At 43.6% G+C, this 17,782-nt stretch overlaps 1 long non-coding RNA gene across 1 annotated transcript in view; it reads right to left on the bottom strand.

Moving 5' to 3' along the window:
- LOC130273367 (uncharacterized) overlaps positions 1-17,782 on the bottom strand; it is a 50,996-nt gene that overhangs the window by 31,585 nt on the left and 1,629 nt on the right. Inside the window, exon 2 of the long non-coding RNA XR_008843969.1 lies at positions 4,130-4,200. This is a non-coding gene — a long non-coding RNA (uncharacterized LOC130273367). The remainder of the gene's footprint in view (positions 1-4,129; positions 4,201-17,782) is intronic.

The following is a 17,782-nucleotide window of genomic DNA, read 5'->3' as shown; positions in this document are numbered from 1 at the left end:
TTTTTTAATTATTATTATTAGGTTGCTTATCAAGCACCATATTTGGTGTTAGGTCTTGTTTTATGCGGAACGAGCTGTATTGATACTATTGTGGGGTACATATGACTTGTTGATCAGTTTTTATACATTTTTGCAGTTGCAGTTTGGTACAATTATGTAGATCACACAATTTTTATTGTTTTTATTCCTTTTCACAACTTGTGTTGCCATATTTTGATTGCCATAATGCTTTTATTTTTCGGCCAACCATGTTGTGTGAGGGCTTGTATTTTTTTGTGGGACAAGCTGTAGGTTCTCTTTACATATGACCTTTTTTGATAAATATATAAAAAAAAAAAATCTGTATTGCCATAGTCCTACGATATAGCATCTTTTAGAAAACACTCAATTTACATACGATAAAGGTTAACCCGTTCAGGACGCAGGGCTTACCTGTACACCCTGGTCCGTTTACCGCTGTTGCATATGCAACATATGCAGTTGTCCTGACTGCTATCAGCAGCCAGGACCCAGGGTTAATGCCGGACATCGCTGATTGGGCAGATGCCTGGCATTAACCCTTTAGATGCCACAATCAGTGGATCGTTGAGTCTGAAATATAAAAAAAAAAAAATCACTGGACCATTGCATTGAAATCTCAATGTCCCGATCAGCTGAAGGGGGGGGCCCTTACCTGCAGGGCCGGTGCAAGGAATTCTTGCTACACAAGCGAAGCTCCATTTTGGCGCCCCCCCAATCCTCAAGTAGAAAAACAAAGCCACACCCCCCCGCCCGCATCTCCCACCTGCCAGCTAGCTGTTGGAAGACTAAACTCCCAGCATGCTCTCACAGTGAGTACATGCTAGGAGTTTTAGTTCTACCAGCTAGCCAGTGGGAGGTAGATGCAGGCAGCTGGCCGGGGAGCGGAGCTTCACAAAGAGTTGTACAAAAAGTAGCAGTTTGCGACTTTTTGCGCACCTTTCTTAAAATGCTACAGCACGTTTTGTAAGCCAGGTCTGACCTGGCTTTAATTTGCGACTTTTTTTAAGGGGGTTTGGACTAGGGCCAAAAATACACCCTGACATTTAAGAATGCGCAGTCCATCTTTTTTTTTTTTTTGGTGGGGTCTGAATGCTGGGACCTCCACCAATCACCTCGCTTCAAGTTGCTCTCCAGCTGTTGAAAAGCTACAACTCCCATCATGACTGGAGCCTCAGGCATTATAGTATGCAGTTTTGTAACAGCTGAAGGCCACAGATTGGAGTACGGTGTCCCCATCATCACTGCAGAACTTACAAATTACAGCAGTGATGGGACAGTCAGGAGAATACACAATGATAACACTGACCTGAGTGATGTCTTCTCTGTTGCCGTTCCTTTTTCTCTGGTCCAGACGCCAGGTCTTCTTCCAACTCCATCTTCTCTGCAGAGTCTGAGGCCCAAACTTCATTGTCTCCTCACTATGTCAGCAGATCCTCATCCTCTGTATGACAACAATAATCATTATAATACTGCCATATACTGTGCCCTAAATAAAATACTGCCACACGCTGCACCCACTAAATGTAATACTGCCACACACTGAACCCACTGAATATAATACAGCCATACACTGCGCCCCGAATATAATACTGCCATACACTGAGCTCCAAATATAATACTGCCATACACTGAGCCCTGAATATAATACTGCCATACACTGAGCCCTGAATATAATACTGGCATACACTGCGCCCCAAATATAATACTCGCATACACTGTGCCCCGAATATAATACTGGCATACACTGTGCCCTGAATATAATAATGCCATGCACTGTGCCCTGAATATATTAGTGCCATACACTGCGCCCTGAATATAATACTGCCATACACTGTGCCCTGAATATAATACTGCCATGCACTGCGCCCTGAATATAATACTGCCATGCACTGCGCCCTGAATATAATACTGCCATACACTTTGCCCTGAATATAATACTGCCATACACTTTGCCCCGAATATAATAATGCCATACACTGCGCCCCGAATTTAATACTGCCATACACTGCGCCCTGAATATAATACTGCCATACACTTTGCCCTGAATATAATAATGCCATGCACTGTGCCCTGAATATAATAATGCCATGCACTGCGCCCTGAATATAATACTGCCATACACTGCACCCTGAATATAATACTGCCATACACTTTGCCCTGAATATAATATTGCCATACACTTTGCCCTGAATATAATACTGCCATACACTACGCCCTGAATATAATACTGGCATACACTGTGCCCTGAATATAATACTGGCATACACTGTGCCCTGAATATAATAATGCCATGCACTGTGCCCTGAATATAATACTGGCATACACTGCGCCCTGAATATAATACTGGCATACACTGCGCCCTGAATATAATAATGCCATGCACTGTGCCCTGAATATAATAATGCTATGCACTGTGCCCTGAATATATTAGTGCCATACACTGCGCCCTGAATATAATACTGGCATACACTGCGCCCTGAATATAATACTGGCATACACTGTGCCCTGCATATAATAATGCCATGCACTGTGCCCTGAATATAATAATGCCATGCACTGTGCCCTGAATATATTAGTGCCATACACTGCGTCCTGAATATAACACTGCCATACACTGCACCCTGAATATAATACTGCCGTGCACTGCGCCCTGAATATAATAATGCCATGCACTGCGCCCTGAATATAATACTGCCATACACTGCGCCCTGAATATAATACTGCCATACACTTTGCCCTGAATATAATAATGCCATACACTGCGCCCTGAATATAATACTGCCATACACTTTGCCCTGAATATAATACTGCCATACACTGTGCCCTGAATATAATTCTACCATGCACTATGCCCTAAACATAATACTGCCATTAGTCTTTGGATTAGCCTTTGGATAGGGGATAAGTTATAGATTGCGGGGGGGGTCCAAGCATTGAGACCCCCCACGATCTCCTGCACGGGGGCCCAGTCAGTATGCCAGAAGCCAACGTCTGACCCCCACAGGAAGCCATGGTCGGCACGCTCCCTCAATGTATCTCTATGGAGTATACGGAGGGGTGTGTCGACCGGCACTTCGTGCGGGGTCGGCATACCTCTTTTCCAGCTGACTGCCAAGGCCTGTACTGGAGATCGCGGGGGTCCCAGCGCTCGGACCCCCCCCACAATCTATAACTTATACCATATTCTTTGGACCCTGCATCTATCAATCATGCATATGCACCTCCCCCTTATCCTTGGTTTCCTCAGCCTCACACCTCCCCAAACCCCCCCCCCCCATCCTTGTTATCCTCACAAACACCCCCCAGCCTCCCCCCCTTCAATCATAAATATATACCCCACCCCTCATCCTTGGTCCTAACCCCCCAGCCTCCCCCCCATCAATCATAAACATACACCCCCCCTCATCCTTGGTCCCAACCCCCCCCCCCAGCCTTCCCCCATCAATCGTAAATATACACCCCCCTCCTCATCATTGGTCCTAACCCCCCAGGCCCCCCCCATCAATCATAAATATACACACACCCCCCTCCTCATCCTTGGTCGTAACCCCCCAGCCTCCCCCATCAATCATAATTATACACCCCTTCCTCCTTGTTGGTCACCCCCAGCCTACCCCCCCATCAATAATACATATACAACACCCACCTCTCCTCAGTCTCCTAACCCCCCCCCCCCCCCGCACGCCAATTTTATTCTTTTGTTCTCCTCAGCCTACACTCCGCAGCCCATGCTTACCTTAATCACACGCAGATCCGTCCCGCGCTCAGCAGCAGTGCCGGGCTCCCAGCTTTACAGCGTGAAGACGCAGGGGGAATGACGCCGCACATGACATCACACGTGACTCCCCTGCGCTCCAAGGGCTACGGAGAAGCAGTACAGCCGCAGGCAGCAATGAAGATGATTGCTGTGCTGCTGCGGCCAATCCCGCTGCCACCTGACCAGATGCACCCACCAAGGTACTCTGCCGTGCCCGCCGCCAGGGGGGGGGGGGGGGGATGGGTGTCAGACAGAGCGGGCGGACACAGACCGGAGAGGGCAGCAAATTTTCAAAACCCCCACCCCGGTCTGCGGACCTGGCCGCCTAGTTATAGAGCCAGGCCTGCTTACCTGCCTCCTTGCTGTCCGATTGATGCTCTGATGTCCCCAGCGGGCTCTGCAAGCTTGCATGGTATAGCTCCCTATGGGGACTAAAAAAAAAAGTAAAAACAAAAAAGTTAACAAATAAGTTAATAAATGTGAATAAGCTGCTCACCTAATTAAAGTTTAAATCACCCTCCATTTTTAAATAAAATTATGTAATAAAAATTAAATGTGGTATTTCTGCATGCGTAAATGTCAGAACTATTAAAATATAAGGTTAGTTAAGCCGCACATTCAAAGGCGTACATGTAAAAAAAATTCCAAAGTCCAAAATTGTGCGATAAAAAGCAAAAAATTGTACCAATAATAACTGCAGACCATGGCGCAAAAAATGAGCCCTCATATAGCCCTGTAGGCGAAAAAATAAAAATAAATTATAGGCGTCAGAAGATGACAATTTTAAACATACTAACTTTTTTAAAGCAATAAAATAAAACCTAAATAAATAGGGTATCTTTGTAATCATATGGACCTAAAGATATGGTGTCCACTGCGTAGAAACGGAAGCCCCCCCCCCCCCCAATTGTTGTTTTTTTTTTTATTTGACCCAACAATTTTATTAATTTTTTTTTGTTTCGCCACAGATTGTTATAAAATAAGTGATGTCATTATAAAGTTATAAAGTACGGTTGACGCAAAAAACAATCCCTTATATGGGTCTGTAGGTTCAGAATTTAAAGAGTTATGATTTTTAGAACAGGAGGAGAAAAAAAAAAGTTCAAAAGCGAAAATTGGCCTGGTCCTTAAAGGATTACTCCGGTGAAAACCCCCTTTTTTATTTTATTTTTTTTTTTTTAATCAACTGGTGCCAGAAAGTTAAACAGATTTGTAAATTACTTCTATTAAAAAATCTTAATCCTTCCAATTCTTATCAACTGCTGTATACTCCACAGGAAGTTATTTTCTTTAATTTATTTTCTGCCTGACTACAGTGCTCTCAGCTGACCTCTGTCCTTTTCAGGAACTGTTCAGAGTAGGAGGAAATCCCCATAGCAAACCTATTCTGCTCTGGACAGTTCCTGACATGGACAGAGGTGTCAGCAGAGAGCACTGTGGTCAGACAGACAGAAATTAGAAAACAAAAGAACTTCCTCTGTAGTATACAGCAGCTAAGTACTGGAAAGATTAAGATTTTTAAAGCTAAACAAATCCTTAGGGGGTAAATAAACAGGCCTATTGTTACCAGAGTCATTTTTGACCCCTTTTGATTGACACCACATTTGCTATGCACCAGTCATGGGGAACAGACCCTGTCACTTAAATATTATAAATTAGGGTCTGTCTACGTTACTTAACTCCTTTTTAGGTAGTGCTGCACTTCTTCTTCCTGGGTTAGACAGACAGATGGCATGTAAAGGCAGAGTTTACCTTTATCCTACTGTAGTTTAATTTGAATACAGTGGAGAAAAATGTTTAATATATTTTTCTTCTCCTCATCTCCCTCTATATAATTCCTACCTCATTACTTTTACTATCAATTTTAAAGGGGTACCCTAGTGGAAAATACATTTTTTTAAATCAACTGGTGCCAAAAAGTTTTATACAGATTAGTAAATTTACTTCTATTTAAAAAAAATCTTAATCCTCCCAGTATTTATCAGCTTCTGTATGCTCCAGAGGAAGTTGTATAGTTTTTCTTTCTGACCACAGTGCTCTCTGCTGGCACCTCTGTCCATATCGGGAACTGTCCAGAGAAAGAGAGCAAATCCCCACAGCAAACCTCTCCTGCTCTGGACAGTTTCTGACCAGGACAGAGGTGTCCGCAGAGAACATTGTGATCAGACAGAAAAGAACTACTACTTCTGGAGCATACAGTAGCTGATAAGTACTGGAAGGATTAAGATTTTTAAATAGAAGTAATTTACAAATCTGTTTTAACTTTTTGCCACCAGTTTATTAGAAAAATTAGTTTTCCCCTGGAGTACAACTTCAAGAACATTTTGGGGTTAGTTTTACTCTTTGGCAATAAGTCTCTGTCTCCAGTTTTGCTGCTATGTGGCTTTTTTTTGTTTTGTTTTTTTTGTTTGTTTTTTAAACATATAAAAAAATTTCCCCTACAACTTTTTTGTGTGCCTTCAGTGCCAATTTTTTTTCAACCACATTTGTTTTCTCCTGTTTTCGAACGCTTTATTTCTATAAGGTATGTACCAACAGTCATGGCCGTAAATGTTGGCACCCCTGAAATTGTTCAAGAAAATGTAGTATTTCTCACAGAAAAGGATTGCAGTAACACATGTTTTGCTATACACATGTTTATTACCTTTGTGTGTAATGGAACTAAACCAAAAAAGGAAGGAAAAAAGCAAATTGGACATAATGTCACACCAAACTCCAAAAACGGGCTGGACAAAATTATTGGCACCCTTGACTTAATATTTGGTTGCATACCCTTTGGAAAAAATAACTGAAATCAGTCGCTTCCTATAACTATCGATAAGCTTCTTACACCTCTCAGCCGGAATGTTGGACCACTCTTCCTTTGCAAACTGCTCCAGGTCTCTCTTATTGGAAGGGTGCCTTTTCCCAACAGCAATTTTAAGATCTCTCCTCAAGTGTTCAATGGGATTTAGATCTGGACTCATTGCTGACCACTTCAGAACTCTCCAGAGCATTGTTGCCATCCATTTCTGGGTGCTTTTTGACCTATATTTGGGGTCATTGTCCTGCTGGAAGACCCAAGAGCTTGGACGCAAACACAGCTTTCTGACACTGGCTGTACAGTGCGACCCAAAATCCATTGGTAGTTCTCAGATTTCATGATGGCTTGCACACATTCCAGGCACCCAGTGGAAGAGGCAGCAAAACATCATTGAACCTCCACCATATTTCACTGTAGGTACTGTTCTTTTCTTTGTAGGCCTCATTCCGCTTTCGGTAAACAGTAGAAACATGTGCTTTACCAAAAAGCTCTATCTTGCTCTCATCTGTCCACAAGACGTTTTCCCAGAAGGATTTTGGCTTACTCATGTTCATTTAGGCAATATGTAGTCTTGCTTTTTTTATGTCTGTGTCAGCAGTGGGGTCCTACGGAGTCTCCTGCCATAGCGTTTCATTTCATTTAAAGGAAAACTGATGCTCACTGTGCCCGGATCCGCCGTAATCTTCAATTATCGTTATGTGCTAATGAGGTGCTAACTGGCACTCTGACATCAGGTCCGCAGCGACGCCCAGCTCATCAATATTCCTCACCTCTCTCTTCATTACTGAGCGGGGAGAGGCGGAGGAATATTGATGATCTGACGTCAGAGTGCCAGTTAGCCCGGCCGATGCCAGTTAGCACCTCATTAGCAAATACTGAAAATCCAACACTACGTCCGAACGGTGCGGCAGATCCGGGAACGGTAAGCATCAAACTGATCTGTGTCCCCCGCACTACCAGCCAGTACCACTGGTTAGTTCACTAGGAGCAAGCTGACAGTTTTCCTTTTAAATGTCGATGGATAGTTCGTGCTGACACTGATGCTCCCTGAGCCTGCAGGACAGTTTGAATATCTTTGGAACTTGTTTGGGGTTGCTTATCCACCATCTCGACTATCCTACGTTGACACCTTTCATCAATTTTTCTCTTCCGTCCATGCCCAGGGAGATTAGCTGCAGTGCCATGGGTTGCAAACTTCTTGATAATGTTGCGCACATTGGACAAAGGCAAATATAGATCTCTGAAGAGGCTACAATTCCATCTCCAGACAGTTCTCTTCTCTTTCTGTTGTCCATGCTTAGTGTGGCACACACAGACACACAATGCAGACTAGCAAACTAAGTGAACTTCTCTCCTTTTTATCTGCTTTCAGGTGTGATTTTTATATTGCCCACACCTGTTACTTGCCCCAGGTGAGTTTAAAGGGGCATCACATCAAACAATCTTATTTTTCTACAATTTTGAAAGGGTGCCAAAGATTTTGTCCAGCCCATTTGGTGTTTGGTTTTGTGTGATATGATGTCCAATTTGCTTTTTTGGGTTAATTCCAATACACACAAAGGGAATAAACGTGTATAGCAAAACATGTGTTACTGCAATCCTTTTCTGTGAGTAATAGTTAAATTTCTTGAAAAATTTCAGGGGTGCCAACATTTACGGCCATGACTGTATAACAGTAAAACATTTAAAGGGACTCCGGTTCTGGCACCATAGGGGGCTTTGTAAACACACATGGCCCCCGACTTCCATTCCAAACATTCTCTCTCCCATAAGCTCAATGGCGCTCCTCCTCTTCTGATCATTGTAGTGCTCCAGCAGAGCACTTGACGTCCACACATGGGGTATTTTCATACTCAGGAGAAAATTACACCCAAAATTTGTAACTCCATTTCTTCTATTACCCCTTGTAAGAATGTAAAATTTTGGGAAAAAACAGCATTTTAGTGAATTTTTTTTTTTCATTTACACATCCAACTTTAACAAAAAGTTGTGAAATATCTGTGAGGTGTTAAAGCTCACTAAACCCCTTGTTACGTTCCTTGAGGGGTGTAATTTCCAAAATAGTATGCCATGTTAGTTTTTTTTGCTGTTCTGGCACCATAGGGGCTTCCTAAATGCGACATGCCCCCCATAAACCATTTCAGCAAAATTTGCTTTCCTAAAGCCAAATGTGACTCTTTCTCTTCTGAGCATTGTAGTTCGCCCGCAGAGCATTTTACGTCCTAACATGGGGTATTTCCATACACAGAAGAGATGGGGTTACAAATTTTGGGGGGCATTTTCTCCCATTACCCTTTATAAAAATGGTAAATTTGGTGAAAAATCTGCACTTTAGTGAAAATTTTTTTTTTCATTTACACATCCGACTTTAACGAAAGGTTGTCAAAAACCTGTGGGGTCTTAAGGCTCAATGGATCCCTTGTTACGTGCCTTGATGGGTGTTGTTTCCAAAATGGTATGCCATGTGTTTTTTTTTTTGCTGTTCTGGCACCATAGGGGCTTGCTAAATGTGACATGCCCACCAAAAACCATTTCAGAAAAACTCAACTCTCCAAAATCCCATTGTCGCTCCTTGCCTTCTGAGCCCTCTACTGTGCCCGCCGAACACTTGACATATACATATGAGGTATTTCCTTATTCAAGAGAAATTGGGTTACAAATTTTGAGGGGATTTTTGTCCTTTTGCCCCTTGTAAAAATAAAAAAAACTGGGTCTACAAGAACATGCGAGTGTAAAAAAAAAAAAAAGATTTTGAATTTTCTCCTTCATTTTGCTGCTATTCCTAGTGAAACACCTAAAGGGTTAACACACTTACTGAATGTCATTTTGAATACTTTGAGGGGTGCAGTTTTTATGATGGGGTCATTTGTGGGGTATTTCTAATAAGAAAGCCCTTCAAATCTATTCAAACCTAAACTGGTCGATGAAAAATTAAGATTTAGAAAATTTTGTGAAAAATTGGAAAATTGCTGCTGAACTCTGAAGCCCTCTGCTGTCTTCCAAAAGTAAAAACATGTCAACTTTTTGATGCAAAAATAAAGAAGACATATTGTATTTGTGAATCAAAATAAAATTTATTTGGAATGTCTATTTTCCTTACAAGCAGAGAGCTTCAAATTTAGAAAAATGCTTCATTTTCAATTTTTTCATAAAATTTCGGAATTTTTCACCAAGAAATGATGCAAGTATCGACAAAATTTTACCACTAACATAAAGTAGAATATGTCATGAAAAAATAATCTCTGAATCAGAATGAAAGGAAAAGCATCCCAGAGTTATTAATGCTTAAAGTGAAAGTCGTCAGATGTGCAAAAAACGCTCCGGTCCTACAGTGAAAATTGGCCTGGAGAGCCAGAAGTCATCCCGCTGCTGAATGGTGACAATTCGGCTGTCAATACGCAAGCAAGTGAGCATGCATCGTGCCATTTGTGCAAGTGACTCAGAGGGACTCCCTGTCTCCATCTTCACTGCATACTGCCACGGTGTGTCTGGGTCCTTTGTCTCGCCCTCCTCATAACCCTCTAGCTCCTCTGGCGGCTCCTGCTCCTCCTCTCCTGTCAGATGACTAGAAAAACCGCACATCTTGCGAAACCTAAACTGTGCTCCGCTGTGCCCCTCCCCCTCCTCCTCCAGTTCAGCCCCCACAGGGCTCATGTGGTCGAGAGATGTAGGTGCCGCGTCTCCATTGCCCTGACCAGCCATAGTTTTCAACACGTGTTGCAATAAATCAAGCAGTGGAATGACTTTTTTTTTATCCTGTAATCCTGGCGGCTTACTAATAATGTGGTTTCCTCAAAGGGCCTGAGCAAACGGCAGGTGTCACGTATGAGCTGCCACTGGTTGACATTGAAGTTACATGGGAGTACCCCTATCCGCTTGGATCATCAAGAAATCGGTGATGGCTTTTCTCTGTTCGTATAGTCGGGAGGGTGGAATTCCAACGTGTGGCAACGTTGCAAATCAGACTATGTTTGGGGATACTGTTCTGACGCTGCAACTCAAGGAAGGGTGTGCTTTGCGGTGTAAGAGTGTCTGAAGTGCATGCAAAGTTTCCTTCCCATTGTTAGGATGTCTAGTAAATGGGGGGGGACACTTCAGGAACCACTTTGACAACCAGATTGAACACGTGTGCCATGCAGGGTGCATGGCTCAGCCTTCCCAGTTGCAGTGCAGACAAGATGTTCTTCCCATTGCCAGTCACCATGGTTTCCAGGTTTCGTGGAGTAAGCCATGCTCCGATTTCTTTACAAATGTCTTTTAGCAGTTCCTCCCCTGTGTGACTCCGTTTGCCAGGGCAAACCATGTGAAGAACAGCATGACACCTCCATGCCCTGCACACATGGTGTGCTGAAGGGGCACTGAGACTTGTCTGGGCAGTGGAAGCTGATGACACGGTGGAGGATGAGGAGGCGGAGTCGCACACTGTAACAGGACCAATGGCTTAACATCGTGGAGGAGGAAGCGGCGTGACCTATCCAAGTTGTTGTTGTTGTGGCTGTACAGGAACCACAGGCACCCAGTGAGCTGTAAAGGACATGTATTTTCCCTGACCATAGTTACAGCTCCAGACGTCGGCGCTGCCGTGCACTTTGGTACACACCAACAGGCTCAAGGACTGGCCCACCTTCTCTTCCACAAAATTGTGCAGGGCTTGTACTGGTTTTTTCGCAAAGAAATGATGGCTTGGCACTCTTCACCTCGGCTCGGCACAAGCCAATAGTTTTCTGAAAGGTGCAGAGTCCACCACTTGAAAAGGGAGGGACTGCAGCATCAGCAACTTGGACAGGAGCACACTCCACTTCTGTGCTGTTGGATGAGTGGGCGCATACTGTTGTCTCTTGGACATCCAAGGGATGTCCCTATTCAACTCCTATCGGATAAGTACATTTTTATCTGTACTCAGATTCATGTGTGACTTTCTATATGTGTGCATCTACAACTAAGATGTATCTTTTTTGATATTATTCATTCTGTGGACGGATTGTAGTGAATAAGCTGTGGTTTATATGTATCCTCCGGAGGTACTACAACTGCTCCAATTGTGTTGCCATCCACTAGGCCCTGCGGGCCACTGTATATACAGTACATTGAGTATGTCTCGACTATAGAGATATAGTTGTATATATAAGAAACACAGATATTTTGGTGTGAAGCAGTACCATCTATACTATATTAAGTCTAACATCAATCTGATAGAGACTGTCTATTATTCCTTTCACCCTAGGGTGAAGTCTCACATTAAATGTGAATATCTACTATACAAAAGGTAGGGCCATCCATCCCTTTCCTTTTAGCTACACAGGGCTCCCCAGTGAGACAGTTAGCACCTTCCCTTATTGTCTTATATCAGGGTGATTAAGTGACAGAATAGACTAGGTTCCGGAGCGGGCCGCCCTTATCAGGGTGTCTACTCCGCCTAGGGTTAGGTATAGAACAGGGGTTATCAGGGTTATGACAGGTAGTGGCCTACCACCACAATCGGCCTATTGTCTCCCTAGGTCCTTCCCCTTTTCTACCCCCACCTATACCCCCTCCTTTATCTAGGAGTTGTGGATATTTAAATTTATAACCGAGTGTGATGTTGATAGGGATTTAATATTTTACTTATCATAATTTTTGTATGAACCGACTTGAACCTGCACCGGGGTCATATTTGTCACTTCATATTTTTGATGTGTGTATTTTTTTCTATTGCTTTTTTTGATGGTCTTGGGGCACATTTTCCCCATTTTTAGATTAAATCTAATAAAAGTTATGTATGTGTTTTCTTCGGTGACTTCACCATACATATTACCATCATATTCTTACTGACCAAATCCTGTATACTGAGATGAATATTACCAATATTATCAGTATACAAGGAGGAATATTATCACCAAATATATTACCTTCATAGTTTTTTAGTCAGTGCAGAAAGTGTATAGCAGCAGTGTCCTGCACACCATTCTACAACAAAGTTACACTTCTATCTAGTAGTGGTACCTCAAAATCTGTGCTTGCTGCAAGCTCTCTCCCCTTCCTTGTTACGTCAGTGGCAGCTCTGGCAGTCAGCGGAGCACATTGTAACAGCAAAGTGGACCACAGTGTGGCGTATATTCACAGTGACCCCACCAGCAGTACAGCTCTGGAGTATAATACAGGATATAACTCAAGATCAGTACAGCATAAGTAATGTATGTACACACTGACCCTACCAGCAGATTAGTGAGTACAGCTCTGGAGTGTAATACAGCATATAATTCTGGATCAGTACAGGATAAGTAATGTAATATACACTGCTCAAAAAAACAAAGGGAACACTAAGATAACACATCCTAGATCTGAATAAATGAACTAATCGTATGAAATACTTTTGTCTTCACATAGTTGAATGTGCTGACAACAAAATCACACAAAAATTATTAATGGAAATCAAATTTATCAACCCATGGAGGTCTGAATATGGAGTTACACTCAAAATCAAAGTGGAAAACCACACTACAGGCTAATCCAACTTTGATGTAATGTCCTTAAAACAAGTTGTGGTAGAGGATGTGACATGCAGGGCAGATGGAATTACCCTAGGGACAGATAGCATTAACCCATTGTATTCGTGACGCCAGGGTGTGGTTTATCCTCAATACCACCCGAAGGTATACTGCTGGATCCTGGGCTAGGCACGGGAGCAATTATGACTCCGATGCCAAGTTACGGACAATGGTAGCTTTACTGAGTGACAGATGGTACAGTCTATACAGTGTAGCCAAACCCAGTGACCAGTGACTTCAGAGACCTTAAGGGCTTGCTGAGACTTGTAGTAGGACTGGACAATTGAATGCAGACCACGCTGACTTGACAGATGACAGGGACTGACTTGACACGTAAAGCTGTGACTAGCTTACTTGAATTGATGGTGGCTGAAGGACTTGACTTTGAGGCCTCCAACACTCTGGAGACACACACACACTAGGCACGACTGCACTGGACCTCAGCAGGAAGCAAGAGCTCTAAGCTCCAAGAGAGAGAAGCTAGCACCACCCTAATTTAGTACTATTGGCACCATAGGCCAAGATATTGAAAAGGCCTTTCAATCTATCTATCCTCTCCACGGCGCATATGTTCCAAGGGTCAAGATGCTGAAAGACTCAAAGTTAAATTTGCCTGAAGCCTCCACCCGGCCCACTCTTGCAGCCACAGAGCTGTGGCCAGGTCCACAGGCGCCCACAGATGTGCCCAGGCCTATTCCTGCTGTTGAGGAGGTTTGGCCTGACCATCGGGCACCAACAGATGTAACCAGGCCTACTCCTGCTGTTGAGGAGGTTTAGCCTAACCAGCAGGTACCACCCAAAGTGCCTCGGCCTACTCCAACTGCTGTGGAGGTTTCGCCGGACCAACAGGCACCAACAGTTCATTTCCCAGTGGCACAAGCTGCTGCTGTACAAGTGGTGGTCACTGTGAATCCGACCATCACTGACTCCCATTTGTCCCATGTCTCATGGAACACACATTTCAACCCCATGGAGGGGGCCCAGTCTCGTGGTCCTAGGCTTATGTCACAGCCTAGAAAGCGGTTTGACCGACGAGGTTGGAGTGGAACAGTACCTATGTGAAAACTGTCCTATTTGTGTACTCGTGTGCAGTAACTTCACCAGACTTGGTCGTATGACTGACTGCTGTGTGCGAGCACAATTTTTCTTGTTACAGGTTTCTACAGCAACATTTAAGCACAGTGCCTGACAAACTTATCAAGAAAGTTTTTGCAATAACAATTCTTGTAAGTGTTGTGCCTGGCTACGGCCTTGATTCTCAGGAACCTGAACTCTATAGTGTATCTGGACTACTGAGTGATACATGGACATTTGTGTAACTATGCCATAGTAATATATTTTGCTCACCGTTATGCGCAAAGGAAATATTTGCGGTCCTGCCCTATAATTGTTGCAGTGTAATAAAATGTATATAATTTGTTGTACACCAAACAGTCATACTGTACCGTATTCTCTGATATTTGGTAGTTTTCTTGTAGGGGTTGTCCTGCACTAATCAGGAGAAGCAACATTTTACCCCATCACCAACATCAAGTACAGTAAACAGTAAAGTCGTGTACTACACAGTCATAAGTACCCATAAAGTACACATGAAGTCATGTACACGTTTCATGTACAGTAGGACTGTAACACTCACAACCACACAGTCCATACAAATGTCATATGTCTAAAATAATCTAAAAGGAAAGCAGAAGGCGCTCCATGTGCGGGATCAGCAGGTCAGGCCCATAGGGAAGGGAAACGATCTATCCCACGCCGCTTACCAGAGTTGGTTGTGTGCACACACACAACAATGGGAAGCGCCTGTAAATGCTTGTGTCCTCATCTTGCCATGCCTGATGAAGCTGCGCATGCGCAGCGAAACGCGTTGCATCTAATAAACCCAACTTGATTTTATGCTGCACTCCTCCTGGTTCCTCTATCCAGCGCCGACATCTCCTACTACACGGTCAAATTGCTTATCATATGTCTAAAATGTCAAATGTGATATCGCTTGTGTCCTCTTGCTCAGGATACTTTGCTGGCCAGAAGGTATTCCTGTTACCCACAAAAGCACACAACAAAAAGTGGAAGGTAACAAAATGTTCAAATGTCAAGATCCAATCCGACAGCATGACTGCTGTATCAACAAGCAGGGAGGCACTCGATCACAAAACCTCCTCAGAGAGGTGGATCTGATCTTGGATTGGGCAGAGAGGAACCTCACCCATCTGTCCGCAGTTCATATTTGGGGGTCCCTCAATATGATAGCCGACCGCCTGAGCAGAGGACTTCTAACCGCAGAGTGGTCTCTCCACCCAGACATATTCCAAGAGATAACGCTCAAGTGGGGTGTGCCAGAGATAGATCTCATGGCGATAAGGTTCAACACCAAATTGGAGAGGTTCTGCTCCCTCTACAGGGAAGACAACCCGGTGGAATTCAATGCTTTCTCAATCCCTTGGAGTTTCAGGCTGGCCTACATCTTCCCTCCAATTTTCATTGATCCCGAGGGTATTGATGAAAATCAGGCAAAACCAAGCGTCAGTCATAGCCATCATCCCACTTTGGCCCAAGAGAGCTTGGTTCACCCAATTTTTTCAGATCAGTCGGGGACAATATTGGAGGCTTCCCCCAGAGCAAGCACTAGTGTCGGGGGACACTCACAGCTGCTCGAATCTTCAAATGTTCAACCTGACAGCCTGGAGGTTGATCTGCCCCTACCACATTTAGAAGTGCTTTCCAGTGCGGCCTTGAGAACACTTTCACATTCTAGAGCAGAATCAACGAACAAAGCTTATAAGATAATTTGGACAATTTTCAAATCTTGGTGCTCCAGAAAACAAATTTTCGGACAGAATTCAGCTGTTCCTACCATCCTCAGCTTTCTACAAGATGGACTAGACAAGAATCTATCTCCTTCCACTCTAAAGGTTCAAGCATCGGCCATTTCTACTTATATTAATAAGCCTTTTTCTCAAGACCCGCTGAACCAAACATTCTTGAGAGGTGCCTCAAGGTTGAAACCTACAGTCTTGCAAGCTGTCCCGACTTTGTCAGTTGTGGTCAAGGGACTATCATCTCCTCCCTTTGAGCCTATGGAAGACGTGGAAATGAAGTTCATTACCATAAAAATTACTTTTTTATTGGCTATAACATCTGCTAAAAGGATTGGTGAATTGCAAGTGCTCTCTGCGTTTGGACTGTACACAAAATACCAGATAGGGTATTGTTAAGATTTATTCCATATTTTATCCCTAAAGTACCATCTTTCCAGAATATAAATCAAGTAATATCTCTTCCAGTCCTGGCTCCACGTCCATCCACTGACGAAGAAAGGTGCCTCGATATCTCGAGATGTCTCTGGATCTACCTAGAAACATCTAAGGAGTTCAGGAAGGATGAAAATCTTCTAATTCTTTTTGCAGGACCCAAGGCCTTAGAGAAGATCTGAAATTTGCCATCTATCAAGCAGATCATGCACCTAAGGCGAAGAGAGCAACGTTCACTACTAAGGTGAGAACTCTGAGGAAAGAAGTCTTTTTGCAGGACCCAGAAGGGTCACAAGGCCTCTAAACCCTCCATCAGTAGATGGGTAAAAGATGCCATTCGTCAAGCCATGGTATCTTAGAATATGAAGCGTCCTGAGTTTGTAAGAGCTCATTCAACCAGGTCTGTATCCACCTCCTTTGCGGAAAGGAGTTCAGTTCCTTTGGAACATATATGCAAGGCTGCGTCCTGGAGTTCTCTCCCCTTTCATCACCCACTACAAACTTGATAGTAAAGTTGCCGATTACTCTTCCTTTGGGCGGCCAGTATTATCCACCGCCAGGCATGAGAGCCCTCCCTCATAGGATATTCTGCTTGCCATATCACCATTTGTGCTACTGGTTAGGACGTAAGGGATTCATTAATTTCTAAGGATAATTTGTTTTCCCTTAGTCCTAACAGTAGCACAACTTTCCCTCCCTATTAGTTATTTTATTATTTTTTTCCATTAGTTCTTCTTATTATAACACAAGGGGACAGAAGGTGACCCCTCCCTTATACTTGGTATTGTGGGTGTGCTTCATAAATCAATTAGTTTATTTATCAATAACGTTCCATCTGTCCTACCAGTTCGTGGGGGGTAGAATACCCCATCTGTGCTACTGTTAGGACTAAGGAAAAACAAATTATCGTTAGGAATTAACGATTCTCTCCAAGTAGAAAAAAAAAGTTAAGATATAACTTACGGCCCTGCTTCCTCAGCGGCGGGCTGTCTTTCCCTCTCTGTCAGCTCTGTGCTCACTGAGGAACGTGGAGATTAGGCCTCTCCCTCACTCTCTGTGCGGAGCTCTTAAGGCAGCAGCCTTGGGCTGCAGCTCCTGGTTATGCAGAGCGACAGTCCGGCCTACCAGGAAAATGCCCGATGGCCAGTTTGGCCCTGATAGGGACATAAAAATTTCATGTACATGATCTGGATGAGGCACTGAGTAACATATAAGAGTTTTTTTTGTGTGTGATCTGACAGGTACGCTTTAAAAAAAAAATTCCGAGCATTAAAAAGCTCTGTATTATACCTTTCCCCCTACTTACATTGTGTGAGCTCCCAGCAGGAGAAAATGGACGTTCCCCAGCAGGCGTGACATCACTGACAGCTGTGCCTCGCCATGCACTTCCTGAGTTTGGTCTCCTGCCAGGCCGGGTGGAGAC

The sequence above is a fragment of the Hyla sarda genome, chromosome 5 (genome assembly GCF_029499605.1).
Source record: "Hyla sarda isolate aHylSar1 chromosome 5, aHylSar1.hap1, whole genome shotgun sequence".
NCBI classification, from domain to species: domain Eukaryota; kingdom Metazoa; phylum Chordata; class Amphibia; order Anura; family Hylidae; genus Hyla; species Hyla sarda.
This window is presented reverse-complemented; position numbering and strand designations above follow the sequence as displayed.